Raw genomic sequence first — 16336 nt, 5'->3', positions numbered from 1 at the left:
AGGAAAATGGATGGAACTACAGATCTTCATGTTCAGCAAAATAAGTCAAACTCAGGTCAAGGGTTGTATGTTTTCTCTCATATATGGAAGCTAGGGACAAAAATGGAAACGGAAGGTGGGGGTGGATCTTTTAAAAAATCAAAAAGAGATCAACAGAGGAAAGGGACCAAGGGATGAGAAGTGCGGAGAGAGGGGAGATGCTGGTGAGTGACAGTTACCAAATTATATTGTTATATTTTTTGCATGTATACTACATAACATATCATTATGTACAAGTACAGCACAACAATAAAAAATGTGGAAAAGGAAAAATAAAACCAGATATATAAATGCAAGACTTAGGGAAACATATATTCCTTCTCAAATATGTGGATGTGGCATTTAATAACTCTGGTCTTGATTAGTTCTTGTTATATTTTCCATAAGTTATCTAGTACTTATTTTCTTAAAATTAGAGTGCTATCAGTAGGTTGTCAATACTGAGATCCATGTGCATGAGAATCTCTGCATTGTTTTGTTTTTCCGACTACTCTTAGGACATTCCTTATTTCTCCCCCTTGCTGCTTATTTTCTTCCCATGTCCTGAACATACACTTGGGCCAGGTTCTAATATTAGTCTGCGTGTGTTTATGTTTTTGCATTTTGTATCTCATAAGCATTTCATCCATTTCTATGACTTCTGTGTATTGCTTCTGTGAATATAATTCCCATAACTATATGGCTGGTCTAGACCTTTCTAAATCTTAAACCTCTATGCCTGACCTTTCCACCTGTTTGTTTTGAATGCTGCTGATATCAACATATCAAAAAACAAAATTGTTATTTTCCCTTCACATATTTTTTTCTTCTTTTTGCCGTGAGCATTATTTTAGTGAATCAAGGATCAAAACCCAACTTTGGTTCCACACTCTCCTTTGGAACATTTAAACCAATCTCAAATGTCATATACATTTGACCTGTACACCTTTGCTAAGTACATCACTGTCCTGATTGATCTCTCTTGCCCCTACAGGATTGATTTCTCCCTTTACTCTGATCCATGCTATATGTGATGATCAGTTTATATTTTAAATTATAGCTTCAATTGCCTTCTTCCTCTGGAAAAAAAAATCCTTCAATAACATCTCAGTTAATGGATTATTTATGAGCTTTTTATTTTGCCTCCCAGTCCCTGGTTATAAATTCCTTTTTGGTTTAATATTTTACTACACCAATTGCTCTGATGGTTATTTCCTTGAAAATCTTTCTATATTTTCTCCCTTCTTTTTCTTAGCTTACATTTCCCCCATTGATCTTAAACTTCCAACTTCACTGTCTTTGAGTTGAGGCTCTGCCCTATTCATAACATCTTGTAAATCACACATATTGTCAGATTCCTCCCATATTTTTATGTAACCTAATTATTTTTTCCATTTTCATTAAGGTAAAATTTAAAATAAAAGCTTCATATTTTAACTGTGATATTTTATACATATATTTTATTAAATGTATACAAATCAATCTAATTAACACATCAATTACCTCAAGTAGCTACCAATTGTTTTTTAAGTGGCAAGACTACTTGAGATCTATAAATTTCAAGTATATAATACAGTATTATTAACTCTAGTCACCATGCTGTCCATTAGAGCTTCAGAACTTATTCTTCCTGTATAACTGAACCTTTGTATCCTCTGACAAACTGTATTCCCACATCCCTTCACCCCCTTAATCCTGAAACTAACCTACTATTTCTGAGTTCTACTTTCTTAGATTTCACATACAAATGATATAATACAATGTTTGTCTACATCTAGTTTATTTCACACAGTATTCTCCAAGTCATCCATGTTGTTATAAATGACAGAATCTCCTTTAATAAGGCTGAAGAGTATTTCATTCAAGTGTGTATACGCACACACACATGTATGTATATCTCACAGTTTTAATCTATCCATTTTTTTCAGACAGACTGTTTCCACATTTGGGTTATTATGAATAATGCTACAATAAATATGAAGGCACCAGTACCTCTTTGAGACAGTGATTTTATTTCCTTTTTATATGTACCCAGAAGTGGTATTGGTGAGCATCTGGTCATAGGACTTTTATTTATTTTTCTTTTTGAGAATCCTTTATAGTGTTTGCCATAACAGCTATACTAATTTACAATCCCACTAATAGTGTACAGGTTTTCTCTTTTCTCCATTTCCTTGCCAACAATTATCTTTTTTTTTAATTTTTAAATATTTATTTTTAGAAGTAGTTGGACACAATACTTTTATTTTGTTTATTTATTTTTATGTGGTGCTGAGGATGGAACCCAGAGCCTCGCACGTGCTAGATGATCGCTCTACCACTGAACCACAATCCCAAACCCTATCTTTTTGATAATAGCCTTTCTAGCAGTTGTGAGGTGATCTTTCATTGTGGTTTTGATTTATATTTACCTGATTATTGGTGATGATGTGCACCTTTTAATATACCTGTTGGCCAGTCAGATGCTTTATTTGGAACATGTCCATTTAGGTCCTTTGCCCATTGTTCCATTAGGTCTGCTTTTTGCTGCTGTTGAGTTGTATGAGTTATCATGTATTTTGGATATTAACCCCTTATCAGATGTATGGTTTCTCCCATTTTGTGTTGCCTATTCCCTTTGTTGTTTGTTTCCTTTGTTCTGCAGAAATGTTTTAGTTTAACAACCTTCCACTTGTTGAGTTTTGTTTTTGTGACCTATGCTTTACATGTTATATCCAAGAAGTCACTGTGAAAACCAATTTCATGATGCTTTTGCCCTATGCCCCTACCTCCAGGAGTTTTATGGTCTTAGGACTTATGCTTAAGTTTTAGTCCAGGTTGAGTTGATTTTTTTGAATGGTATATGATAAGGATACAATTGCTGCTTGTTTTTTTTCAACTTGTAGATATGTTGCTTTTTCCAACACCATATGTTGAAGAGTATATCTTTACCCATTGTATATTGTTGGTGTCTTTGTCAAAGATTGCGTGATAGTGTATGCATGAATTTATTTCTGAGTTTTATTTTTTATTCAATCAGTCTCTATGTCTGATTTTATTCCATTCCTGTATTATTCTGTTCTGGTTACAATAGTTTTATAATGTGATTTGTAATCAGGAAGTATGATGCAAACAGCTTTGTCATTCTTACTCAAAATTGCATTAACTATTTGGGGTCTTTTGTGGCTTCATATAAATTTTAAAATTACTTCTATATATTTCTGCAAAAATTGCTATTGAAATTGTGAAAAAAAGTCTAAATTGACAAATTCAACTGTTATATGTTTATGGTGTATAACATGATGTTTTGGTATATGTATACATATCAGAATGGGTAGTCAAGCTAATTAATATAGCCATTACTTAATATACTTTTCCTTTTTGAGGTGGTAAAAACATTTAAAATTTCTCTCAGCAATTTTCAAGGATACAAAAGATTGTTATTATCTTAAATGCCATGTTTTATAGTAGATCTCCTGAACTTATATTACTCCACGGAATTGAAATTTTGTATCCTTTGACAACATCTTCCCAATTCAGTCTCCTGTCCTCACCTTTTGATAAAACTATTTTTTTCTTCGTTTCTATGAGTTTGACTTGTTCAGATTTTATATGTGTAAGTGAGTTCATGTAGTATTTGTCTTTCTGGGTCTACCTTATTTTACGTAGCATAATGTCCTCCAAGTTCATTCATGTTGTCACAAATGACAGTATTTCCTTATTATCATTTATTTATTTATTATTGAAAACCACATAGTATCCCTGTGTATTTAATATACCTCCTCTGGCCCAGGGATTGAACTCGGGGGCAGTTAAACACTGAGCCACATACCTAGCCCTTTTGATTCTTTATTTTGGACTGGGTTCTCCTTAAGTTCCTTAGGCCCTTGCTAAGTTACTGAGGTTGGCTTTGATTCTCCTGCCTCAGCCTCCTGAGCCACTGAGATTGCAGATGTGTGCCACCAAGCCTGGTTTATATTACATTTTAAAATATTTCTTTTTAAACTTTCTGTATAAAATGTCATTATTATTTTGATAGGGATCTTTTTAAATTTATAGATCAACTTGTGAAGTATGGACATTTAAACAATGCTAATTCTCTCAATTCAAGTATGTGGGATATTTTTCCATTATTTGTATTTGTATTCTTCAGCAATGTTTTATAGTTTTCAACGTATAAACTATTAATACTTGAATAAATTCATTCCTAAGTACTTTATTTAAATCGTTTATTGCAGAAGATGGGACAAGATGGCAGAGTAGAGAAAGGAAGTGGGCCCAGCAGTTCCTCAGTACCAGATTTATAAAGCAGGAAGACTTGGCCTCAACTAGGTGAGTAACAAAGGAACATTAATGAAACATAACACTGAACTGCAAAAAAAAAAATTATATAACTACAGAAAGTTGGTAATTTAAGCATAAGAAATAATCACTTAGACGTGTGCCATCCACTGCCAGCAGCAGAGTGGAGAAGAAAGCACAAGCAAAAGAAATGTGGCCAGTGGAAAAAGAAGCTAAAAAATAAAGACAAAATGACCTGGGGAAACATGCGGTTTACAGGGAAAGGCTGATTTTAATGGACACATAGTTGGTAGGGTAAGTGTATCAGTGAAAACAAATACAATGTGGTCTGGGGTGAAAACGGTCCATGGGGGTGACCAGTCCTCTGAGGACATGGGCACAAATCCCTCTGAGGGAGTGGAACATGCCAGTAGGTGAAAAAAATGTTCCCAGGGGCTGATAGCAATCCCAGAACAGATTACACAGCTGTGAACAGAGATAGGATAGTCACCAGCAGTCAACAAAATATTCCCAGAGGGTGCCTGAACCAGAGAGACTGAAATGGGTGCAAAGACCATTTTAACTGGAATACTCAGGCTCTGGATCCCAATGTAGAAAAATCCCATAATAGCTGGCACTCCATCAAAGCTATTGTGAAGACACTAACATGGCCATGCAAGTGTATCTGCGCTCCAAGGCAGACAACAGATAATTCATATCCATACTGGTGAAGGTGAATCTTGTGGAGGCTTAGTCCCTATACCCTAAAAGTGATTTTTTTTCCCCAGAAGACCAGCAGAGGTAGGAAGCTACATACCAATATGAGATGTGGACTAAATCTCAAATACCCATGGACAGAGTTCCAAAACCCACCAAAGTCCAAATCCCAACCACTGAATTGCCAATCTAGAGCACTGCATTACCCCCACTACAGTATTACATAATTCATCAGAAATCCCCAGTGGATCCCACCCAATACTGGGAGTTTGGAAGATGAGAACTACTACAATTAGCTGGCAGCAAGGTGAGGAACACAAAGACAGTGTTCAAAAATATGAAGCTAAAAATAATATAAAGACTGAAAATTCATCCCTGCTGACAGATTTCATCACCACAGTGAAAATGAACTCTCACAAAAATATTTTTTTTCTGTTTTTCCCCGTCTCTATTCCCATTTTTTAATTCTTTTTGAATTTTAACTTTTTTCAAGTTTTCAAACATTGTTCCATTGTATTGTATCATTCTTCACTTTTTTATTCATTATGCATGATTTATGTGTGTGTATGGTAGTGTATGCTTCTCATTGTGTGAATGGATTTGAATATATGTGTATGTATTCACATAGCTTTATTTACATACTAATAGCTCTCTCCTGAATGTGTTCATTGTTTACCTACATTATACTTAGGTGAGTGATTATTCAAGAGTTTGCATTGTTTAGATCTTACATTTGCTGGTTTGTTCATCCCTAGGTTCTGGGCCTTTATATCTACCCTATTTTCTCTTTTTCCCCCCAGTAATAGCCAAAATTTTCCAGTTTCTTCCTATTTCTTTTTTAAAATTATTTTCAGTTCACGTTTTATTCCCTTTTTATAGCTGACACTTGCTCTTTATCTCTTGCTTCTCCTATGATCACTTTTTCAAACACTTCAAACTTTCTCTTGACCACTTACCCTATTTCCGCTTACTTAAGAAACTGTAACCCTGCTAAATAATAGAAATTATGTGGATTTCTCCCCCATTAAAGTTTCTGTGATTATTAATACAGTGGACAACATAGTAGACACCTGCTATCAAATGCACGGTCTGCTTCTCAGTTTTTTATTATTGGTACTGTTGTTAATTATTGACCCCACCATTCAAATGTAGGTGAAAATTAGTGTTAAAGATGTCAAAGTAGACACCAGACATTTATCTTCAGACTGTAATCTGTTGCTGGCATTGTAGCCATTCCTGGCTCCCTCTCCTCTTAAGGAGGGCCAAAAATAAATTGAGACATTGTAAGATCATAGAGTAGAGATCCTGCTGCTGAGAAATACTTACATCTTAACCAAGCAACACTGAATCTCACCCCATACCTAATCTAGCCGCTTCAGAGCCTTAACATTTACTCCAACTCAATGAAGAGCAAAAACCCCAAACCAATAGCCAGGACCTAAGAAGGGATAGTCAGAGTGGGACCTCAGGTTCCATCCCTTGACATTTACTAATATATCAAAAAGAAAAAAAAAGATAGAGAAAAGCCTCAGAACAAATAAGACAATAGCACAAAGGACATGCATATAAAATAAAAAGGGGAATCCATCTGAATTGATGGACAAGTCCAAGACCTCTGAAAACCTGAGAAAACAGTCAATCTGTTTTCCCCCCAAATTCATAATCTACAAATAAAGGATCCACTGATATTGAAGTGGATGAAATCCTAGTAAAATATTATAAAAACTGATCATTAAAATGTTCAGTGAACTAAAAGAAGATCTAAGGAAGGAATTAAGAAACCAAATATAGGAGAAAAAAGACTGCTTCAATAAGGAAGTAGAAACATTGAAAAGAAACCAATCACAACTCCTAGAAATGAAAGACAGAATCAATCAAATTAAAAATTTACTTCAAAAACATCACTAACATATTAGTCTGCGTAGAAAATAGAACTTCAGCCCTTGAAGACAGAACCTGAGGCCTTGAAGCAGGCTCTATAAACTTGAGTGCACAGAATGCAATAAAGGACAGAAATGATAGAACATAATCAAAATATATAAGAACTCTGGGACAACATGAAGAGACCAAACCTGAGAACCATGGGGATAGAAGAGAACATGGAGATACAAGTTAAAGGTATTAAGAACATTTTTAATAAGATAATTACAGAAAACTCTTTATCAGAAATGAGCTATTCATATACACGATGCATATAGGATCCCAAATAGACCTAATGATAACTTCTTCAAACACATTATGGTCAACATACCTAACATAGAAAATAATAAAAACTGTAAGAGAGAAACATTTGGGTCACATTAAACCAATAAGGTTCAAGTCTGATTTTTCAATTAGACTCTAAAATCGAGAAGGGCTTAGAATGAGATATTCCAAATTCAGGTGAAGCTTACATAAAATATCTCAGGGTTATAAAAGGCTATTTTAAGCTGACAACAACTTATCTTGTATCACATACAAGAACTGTACATATTTGCTCCAATCTTCTTCATATTTTATGTTTTGATGGCAAATTTATATTTTTAAATATTATGTATCCCTTAAGAAATTATTGTGGTTATAACTATTTTCAACAGTTTTGTATTTTAACCTTTATATTAGAAATGTAAGTGACATGAGCACTATAATTATATTATTAGAGTATTCTGGTTTGTTTATTTTTATCTTTACCATGACATATATTTTCATATTGTTAATTAGCATCCTTTTGTTTCAATGTTAAAGAAACTGAACATTTCTTAACATTTTTAGCTTTTTAGCTAGACCTCAACTTTGTTTTTTTTTTTTTTTTTTGGTGGAGGGTATTTTTATTTTCCTTTAGTTTCTGAGGAACAGCTTTGCTGTGTATATTATCTTGTCTGGCAAATATTTTAATTACTTTGAATATGTTTTCTTGTATATTATCTTGTCTGGCAAATATTTTAATTACTTTTAATATATATTCTCACTCTCTTCTGCTGGCTTTTAAGGTTTCTGTTTACAAGTCCATTAATAGTCTTATTGAGGTTCCCTTATTTGATTTGGATCTTTTCTCTGGCTCCTTTCAGGATTCTTTTCTGACTTTACCATATTGTTTTAATATGCTTGGAGGTATTCTTCTTTGAGTCAATTTTGTTTGTGGTCATTTGAGCTTCATGAAGTTTTGCTGTTCATATCACTTCTGAGATTTGGGAAGTTTTCAGAGAGCATTTCTTTGAATAACCCTTTTATCCATTTGTCTCTCCTTCTGAGACTTCCAGAATTCATGTATTCATATTCTTGACAGTATCCCATAGATCCCATATGCTTTCTCAAATCTTTATTCTTTTTTTAACTTTTTGTTTCTCAATTAGCTAATTAGAAGTGACCTGAGTTCACAGATTGCGTTTTCTGCTTGATCAACTCTGTTAAAGTCTTTATTGCAGTTTTCTGTCCTGACATTGTTTACTGTTTGGCATTTCTGTTTGGTTCTTTTTAGGGTCTCCATGTTTTTATTGAACTTCTCATTTTGTTCATATATTGCTTTTCTAATATTATTCCATTTTCCATCTGTGTTTTTTTTTTGTAGCTGAGATTTCTTAAATCAGTTCTTTTGAATTCTTTGTCAGGCAATTCATGGATATCAATTTTGGGGGGGTCATTGACTATAATACTATTATGTTCTTTGGTTATAATATGTTTATTAGTTTGTTTTTTTGTGTGTGTGCTTTTGGAAATATTTCTTTGTCCACAGTTGTAATCTTTATTAATTGCCTTCCAGAGAGAAATGCTTTCACCTGCTAGCCCTAACAAGTATTCTAAACAATCTTTCACCCATTTCATGTGGATGTACGCAGTTCACATCTCTTTTGTTCTTGGTGGAGAATTCTTAGGATTGTATGTCTTATGTTGGTCCTGAAATTCCAGACTGAATGCCGAAAGCCTTTCATTAGTTTTCCCTAGGAGAAATGCCTTGAAATGTTCAAGTTTGTGTGCCTTACCCCAATTCTCGAGTCTTGCTGACTTTCAGCATGAAATGCTTGCACTCATCTTCTGTGATATTGAGCCTGGGGAGTTGGTGTGGGGTAGTGGCTGTTATGTGTATAGAGTATTTCTGTTGCCCATGGGCCAGTGGGGAAAATCTACAGGCAAGATGACCCAACTGCCTTCCTGATGGAGTGTGTGGTGCTGTTTGTATGGTCCATGGCCTCTTCACCCTGCTCTAGCCTCTCCCAACCTCTCAGCTTTGCTAATCATCTCAGTAATCTCAGTAAATGAGAAAAAGGTGAGCCTTAGGCAGCATTTGACCTAGCTGGGGAAGCTGAGTACTTACTATGTTTTAGGAGCCAGGTGCTCACTCCTTATGTTCTCATTTTCCTCCATGGAAGAAATTGCTGATTGAGGAAACTTTTGTGGTACTACATTTTTTTTTCTTATGTAAGGAATGATATACAGGTAATGTGAAGTTGTTCCTACCATCATCAGTGTATCTGTTCTCAGATATTTTGCCCTGGTTCCATGCTAGAACTTCTCTGATGAACTCCTGGATACCTACAGAACTATTCCCATCTGTGAGTTGTGAAAAGTGATGCTTCTGTGGGAGAAAATAGTAGAAAACTCCTAATCTTTAATTTTGCTTATGTTGCTTCTCTCATCCTTTCTAATTCTCTCCATATATGATCTCACAGTTAAATGAAGTATGGTAATATTGTTATGTGATACTTGTTTTATTGAATTCTCTGAGGGTACTTTTGTCTTATCTTAGGCATTAAGAACCTTCTACAGAAGTAGGACTTGATAGTTTCTATTTTGCTAGAGACTCCTGACATTTTCCCTACCTGCCTGGCACAGGGAAATAGAGGAAAGAATATATAACAAAGTTGTTTTCAGGTCTATTGTCCCTTTATTCCTCTTTCCTTCTCTCATCTTCCTCTTAAATTTGTGCCATCAAGCATGACAGACACATTAGACATTTGAAGAGAAAAACAACAACTAAAAAAAAATGTCATCAACTATGTATAGAGCATTGATAATTTAAAAGCTGCCAACAATAAGCTTTTCCCACAATTGAAAGTGGGGCAAGTCTCTCATCATTTTGCCTGTATAGAGGAACAACTGGGAGGTTGACAAACACAAACAATTCCCTCAGGACAATGGTTACCTTGCTCTATAATTTTGTTTCGTATTCTCTTATTCTCTCTGAAATGAATGTAGGTAATTTTCTCACCCAGAAAATGTGCCCACTGGGAAGAATATTCCCTTAAGTAGCCTGATAAAAACAAGTAAAAACCACAGGGCAGTGTTACTTCTGCCCTCATCTTCTAGTTATTGTGCATGCCAGAAAATAATCTATGCTGTGTGGGTGCAGACTATGACATAGGGCAGAGAAAGTATGTCCTAGGCAGAAATAATGCAATACTGTGTTCACCTCTCTGTAATTTTCAAGAATTCTTATATTAATATTCAACTATGGAAAACACACAGAAGGGAGATAATCAGAGTCACCTTGTCATTTTAACTCTAGTGAAATTAAGTGAAATGTGTTCTTTCACATGCCAGTTCTACTACTTGAACCTAAGATGGTCTTCAGTATCTGGAAAATAGTATTTCTTGTTTCCTTGAGCTTAACCATTCTGTAGCCTTTCCTATAAGAATTCAGAGATTATTTATGTCTGTATTCCTTTTGGGCAACCTAAGTGCTACTTCCTACCAGCAACAGAGCTGAGACCCTAATTAGAAAATTTGTCTTCTTGGTGATCCTAATAAGAAACAAAATATAGTAGTGTTTTAATATGTTGCAGTGAATGCTCTTTTTCCTGTTTGTAGCACTGTGCTTGTTATTTTAATATAACCAGATATTACCTTCTGTGCATTTCAAGTATCACAGAGTTCAGGCATATGAGAAAGTTTCAAATGCTAAGAGGCTCATTTTGTGGCTGTTAAGATTGTGGTGATTTTAATGATTCTATAAAAAGGACATGCAGTACAGTAATTGTGGTTGTGTGAGTTTTATATCTAGTTTCATGTAAGTGCTGATATTTTTCTGCCAATATTCATCAAGCTTCCTAGGGTAGAAGCTGCTCAGCAAAGTCTCCAGAAAATGGTATGACATGAAATATGATGAGTTTGTTTACATTAAGTTTTATGATGTTCAATGACTATTTATTAGAAGCTATATTTATCTGCTGATATAGTTTTCCACTTGTTTGATTATGTTTGATACATTTGTACATTAAACTATAATAAACATATTTATTGTGGGCAGTTACTTGGTATAACTAAGTATTAGGGGGAAAAATCATGTATTATAGTCTAGATTTAGGCAGCAAATAGCTTCTGTGCTGAAATCTAATACACTGTGTCATCATGATGGTTCTTGAGGATATGGGTTAATGATTTAGTTGAAATAACAAATTATCAATATTCCATATTTTCAATCTCTGAGTGTTCAGGTGTTTTGAGATTGATGAAATTAACCTTTTGAGTTTTTGCATCTGTTTTAAATGTTTAATTTTCTATTACTATTTTTCCCGTCATATATCACATTTTGCATTTATGTAGAAGTCACAGGAAACAAATCAAACATTGTTTAGCAAATTATCTAATTTAATTGTTATCAATTTCCCTATTTTAAAAGCCTAAGAAAGTTGAGTTTAGGGTTCTCATGTCTAAGGCATTATAAGGAAAATGAACAAGGTAACGTGATCTAGAAGAGGAAGGCTTTTATGGCAGTAAGCACATGGATCTTGTATGTGGTAGGAATCTGAAGTACTGTACAGTATTACAATAGTGCTTGAAGGACAAGTGGAAAATGGTTACTGCTAAGGTTTGACTGTGTCTCCTAAAAGTGCATGTGTTGGAAATGGGATCCCCAAATTCATATGATAATGATGGTTGTTAATGGGGTCTTTGGGAGATAAATAGGGTTAGATGAGGTTAAGAAGGTGGGATTGCACTGATGGCATTAATGGCTTTATAAGAGAGAATTCAGCAAGTACAGTTCATCTGTCTCTCCAAGGGAGGCCTTCCACTATGCTGTGATGCAGCAGGAAAGCCCTCATGAAATGCTCAGCAGATGTGAGCTCCATGTTCATAGACTTTCTATTCTGAGAACTATGAGAACAAACTTCTGTTTTTTTACAGGTTTTCTATTTTTTGTGTGTGTCTGTGTGTGTAATTTTATTCTCTAAATATAATTTTAAACTGATTCACAAAAACACAAAAATTATACATATTAATGAGTTACTATATGATGATTTGATACATGTATACATTGTATAATGAGATAAAGTGTATCTGACATTAAAAATGCAAACTCTTGTCCAAAATGTAGAGTTTTCAGAACTATTTTATGTAGGGTCATGACTTTTATGCATAATAAGATGCAACTTTTAGTTTAGTTCAATGCCTCTTTAGCATAACATTTTAAGAAAAGAATATTTTTGCTTGCTATATTAATAATATTACCTGTATCAACAGTTAAAGGAATGAGTGTTTTCTCTATATGAACCTGGCAGAAAATAAAATGAAAAAAATATTTTGACCAAAGTTCCATGATATTTTCACTTAATATCATATCAAACTAATTTGTCAATAGAGCAGAATTTTGGGATAAAGTTTTATCATTCATAGATACCTGTCTTGATGTGTTCTCAAATAGTGAGCATTTTCATTATTTTCTTATTGCCACATCTTATTACCTTTAAAATTAATGGGACAATTCATGAAGCAATTATAAGTTGCTACCTTCATAAACATATTGAGTAAATAATTAATCATTAATTTAAAGAGATGATGTGGATAGATAGCTCTTTATAAATCTTTCCTCATTTTAGGATTCTTAAGGAATCTAAGAAAGGCCAGGTGATACAGCTCTGCCTGCTCCCATGTTTAAAATTAGTTCTCACTGGGAAGGAGGAGCTCTTAAAGTCTTGGATCTGTTTCCTCCTGACCATATAACACTGAGCTATGAACACCTGTATGCTTGAAGCTTATTTCTTGCATTCATCCTGATCCTCAATTCATTCATAATGTTGAGATTTGTCTCAGTCTGTTCAGGCTTCTATAGCAAAACATCTGAGAGTGAGTAAGTTATAAAGAACAGAAATTTAATTCTCACCATTCTAGTGACTGGGAAGTCCATGATTAAGGAGCTGCCTGAGTCCATTTCTGGAGAGGATTATTCCATTTTTAAAATGATGCCTTCTACTTGTGCCATGTCCTCCCATGGTAAAAGGAATAGAAGGGGGAAAAGAAAAAGATGCCATACTTAGTGCTTCCAGAACTTTTATGAGAAGTAATCATATCCTGGAGGATTGTAATTCAAGGCCTAATTTCCTGTTAAAGGACCCACATCTTAATGCTAATGAATTGGGATTAAATTTCAACATAATTCTGCATGGACATTCATACCATACAAGAGTAATGTCTGAGGTCAGATACAAACAGACACTGTGATGAAGGAGGTTTATTGAAGGGGGGAGGGTTGCTATCAGGGAACAAACTCTGAGGGTGAAGGGAAAAGAAGTTAAACGTCAATACATTTGAAACAGACCTTAAGGGATGTCATAGGGAGCCCTGAGGTGGCTGGCATGACATGACACTTGAATTAAGGTATCTTGAAATAAGGAATTTAATCGAGGTCTTAGAAATATTATTTATTACAAAGATTTATAGAATTTTTTGAGGAATCTATGGGATTATATACTAACTTCTTAGCAATTATTAGATGCCATAAAATATACCAATTAAGGGTTTGGGATGTAGCTATGTGGTAAAGCACCTGCCTAGCATTTGAGAAGTCTTGGATTCTTTCCCAAGTGTCATGAAAAGAAAAAAATTAAAAAACTAAATATATGTATATATATACACATACAGACACACACAATTAAAATATGAGGTGATAGTTCTTTTTTGAGCTTAATCTCCAATAAGTGGTTGCTGTGGACACAGAAGAAGCACACTAAACTGAAGGATCATTTCAATCATTGTAATAATCTCCTGCATCACACAGTGTAGTCATTTCTGCAGTTGTTGCCAGACAGAATATAGTATACTACATGAGGTTTAATTCATAAAGCCAAATACAGACATGCATGGGGGCCCAGAGTAAGTGTTTAGAAGAGATATCCTGAAGCATTAAATTTTTCATTGGCCAGTTAACTGGCTTTGAATTATTTTTAATGGATAAAACATTTTAGCGACATTCTCTAGAGACTGTTCTGATTTCAAATGGAGCATTTCCAATTAATCTAAGAGAGACATTATATAAACACAAGTTAACAATCCCATGGCAATGGATAATAAAAATATTGCTGAACATTATGATGGCCTTATTCACTAAGCAATTCAAAGAGTTATTCTAGACATAATCAAACCTATTCTTGCATCTCTACAGTCTCTTTGGATGCAGGTATTATTGCCCCATAATTGCCCTCATGTTAATATCTTTAGGATAAATTATCATGTAGTTTTTTTAAGCCTTGCATTATTGAGATCTCTTAACTAGTTGGTACAATTACTTGTCATTTGTGTGGCCATGTATGTGTGATGGGGTGGTGAAAATTACTTTTGTACAAAGACATCCTAACACCTGAAGATAAATAAATACTTTTAATGCACTATTTGATATAAAGTATTTCTTGCTTTTGTGTAACTCTTTCTATATGTCACATTCACGAGTGTAAATATCTGCTACTCTTGGTTCAATAATGTCTCCTTAAGAGCATTTGAAAGGATATCTATTAGAAAAGAAATTTACCTTAAGGAAGGACTTTGTTTTACTGGATGATCTGAATATATAATGTCTGTATATATTTACAAGGTACATTAGTACTGTACCTCATTAATGAATTAATTATGGGCTTTTCTACTCCTAGTAAGCCTCACATAATTTATTTTAGCACAAGTTATGGTAATGTGTACAGTCCACAGAAACAATTGGAGATACAGGTGGATGCACAAACAGGAATGAGAGCATGATCAGATTGCAGTTGGCTGCTGAAATAAATTGAGTCTCCCAACAAACATGTCACTCAGCAATGGGTCATCAAAAAACCATTTGAACATATTTTATTTTCTCCTCCTTATCAGATTCATGAATTACCAATAACATCATATGTCTTAAGTAATTTTTTTCTCTCTGGAAATTATTGTTCTCAATACAACTAATGCTTTGGTTTATGAATATAACAGAACATTTTTTTTCTCATAAGGATTGCCCACTTAGTTGGGATGATTGGGTTGTGTCACATCAGTGAGGACAGGATAGTGTGGGTCCCAAAGCAGTGACTGTGCTCTCAGAGTATTGAGTACATGTGAAATTCAACTGTTAAGGTTCTGATCCCAGAAAGTCATTAAGAAGGACAGGAAGTATTTCAGATTTATGATGTCCTAAAAGAAAAGCTACTGTGCAGAAGGAAAATTGCTTGCATTGCTTTCACCTACTACAGAATAAATGGAATATGAGTTTCTCAATTCCCCTTACCATGGGGGAGGTAAATGTCAGAGATGATTCCAAAAGATTCAATTCTAGGACAAGCTTTTAGAAATTAGTTAATGATTCATCATTCAGCTTTTGTTGAGAATCACCTCTGTACTAAACGGGGCCAAGTGTATCCTAACATTGTGTTCACTTTCAGTATATCTTAAGTTCCTACCTAACAAAAAGTGACACAATAAAACCACAAGATTTAGGCTTAATTTTAAAGTTTTCTGCCAATCAGGACAAGAGCATGGTAAAGCTTTCATGTCATAGTTCAAATTTCTGGAGTTCTAATACTATAATTCTGATATTTCCAAACCCAAATGTTTCTTAGCTATTTTCTATTCCATTGTGTTAGCACTAATGTTAACATCAGTGTATGCATAGAACCTTTTCCGAATGTGGCTTTGTTATAGGTGATAAAAGTGAAGAAAATAAGGAAGGTTTTATTTCTGGGAATGTGATCTACCACTTGCTTGAAGTGGATGTAACTGAAAATATTTACTTTCTGTTTGCCATAGTTTATTATAATTGTGGTCCTACAAACAAAGACAACAAAAAATTAGAAATACTGAACTCAAATCCCTCAAAAACCAAAACAAGGCAGATTAAATGTTGAGTCAACCAATTTGCCATTCATCCAGCTATACCCTATAATAGGTGAGATTGTGTTCATTTGAACCTGATTTACTAAGAAATGCAAATATTCATAAGAAGCCATGAGTCCTTTCTCTAGTAACTTTGCTTTCTTAATGGCAAGACACAATGAGAATTAGTAACTGTTATGTGTTGCACATTATGATAAGTTTAATAGGAGAAATATGAATAAAACACTATAGGCATTTAAAGGAGATAAATACCACCAAGAATTGAGTGGACTCTGTATTTGGAATAGTTAAT

The sequence above is a fragment of the Marmota monax genome, unplaced genomic scaffold (assembly GCF_021218885.2).
Source record: "Marmota monax isolate L192 unplaced genomic scaffold, Marmota_monax_Labrador192_F-V1.1 WCK01_AAM20220418_F8-fsc00139, whole genome shotgun sequence".
Classification (NCBI taxonomy): Eukaryota; Metazoa; Chordata; class Mammalia; order Rodentia; family Sciuridae; genus Marmota; species Marmota monax.
This window is presented reverse-complemented; position numbering follows the sequence as displayed.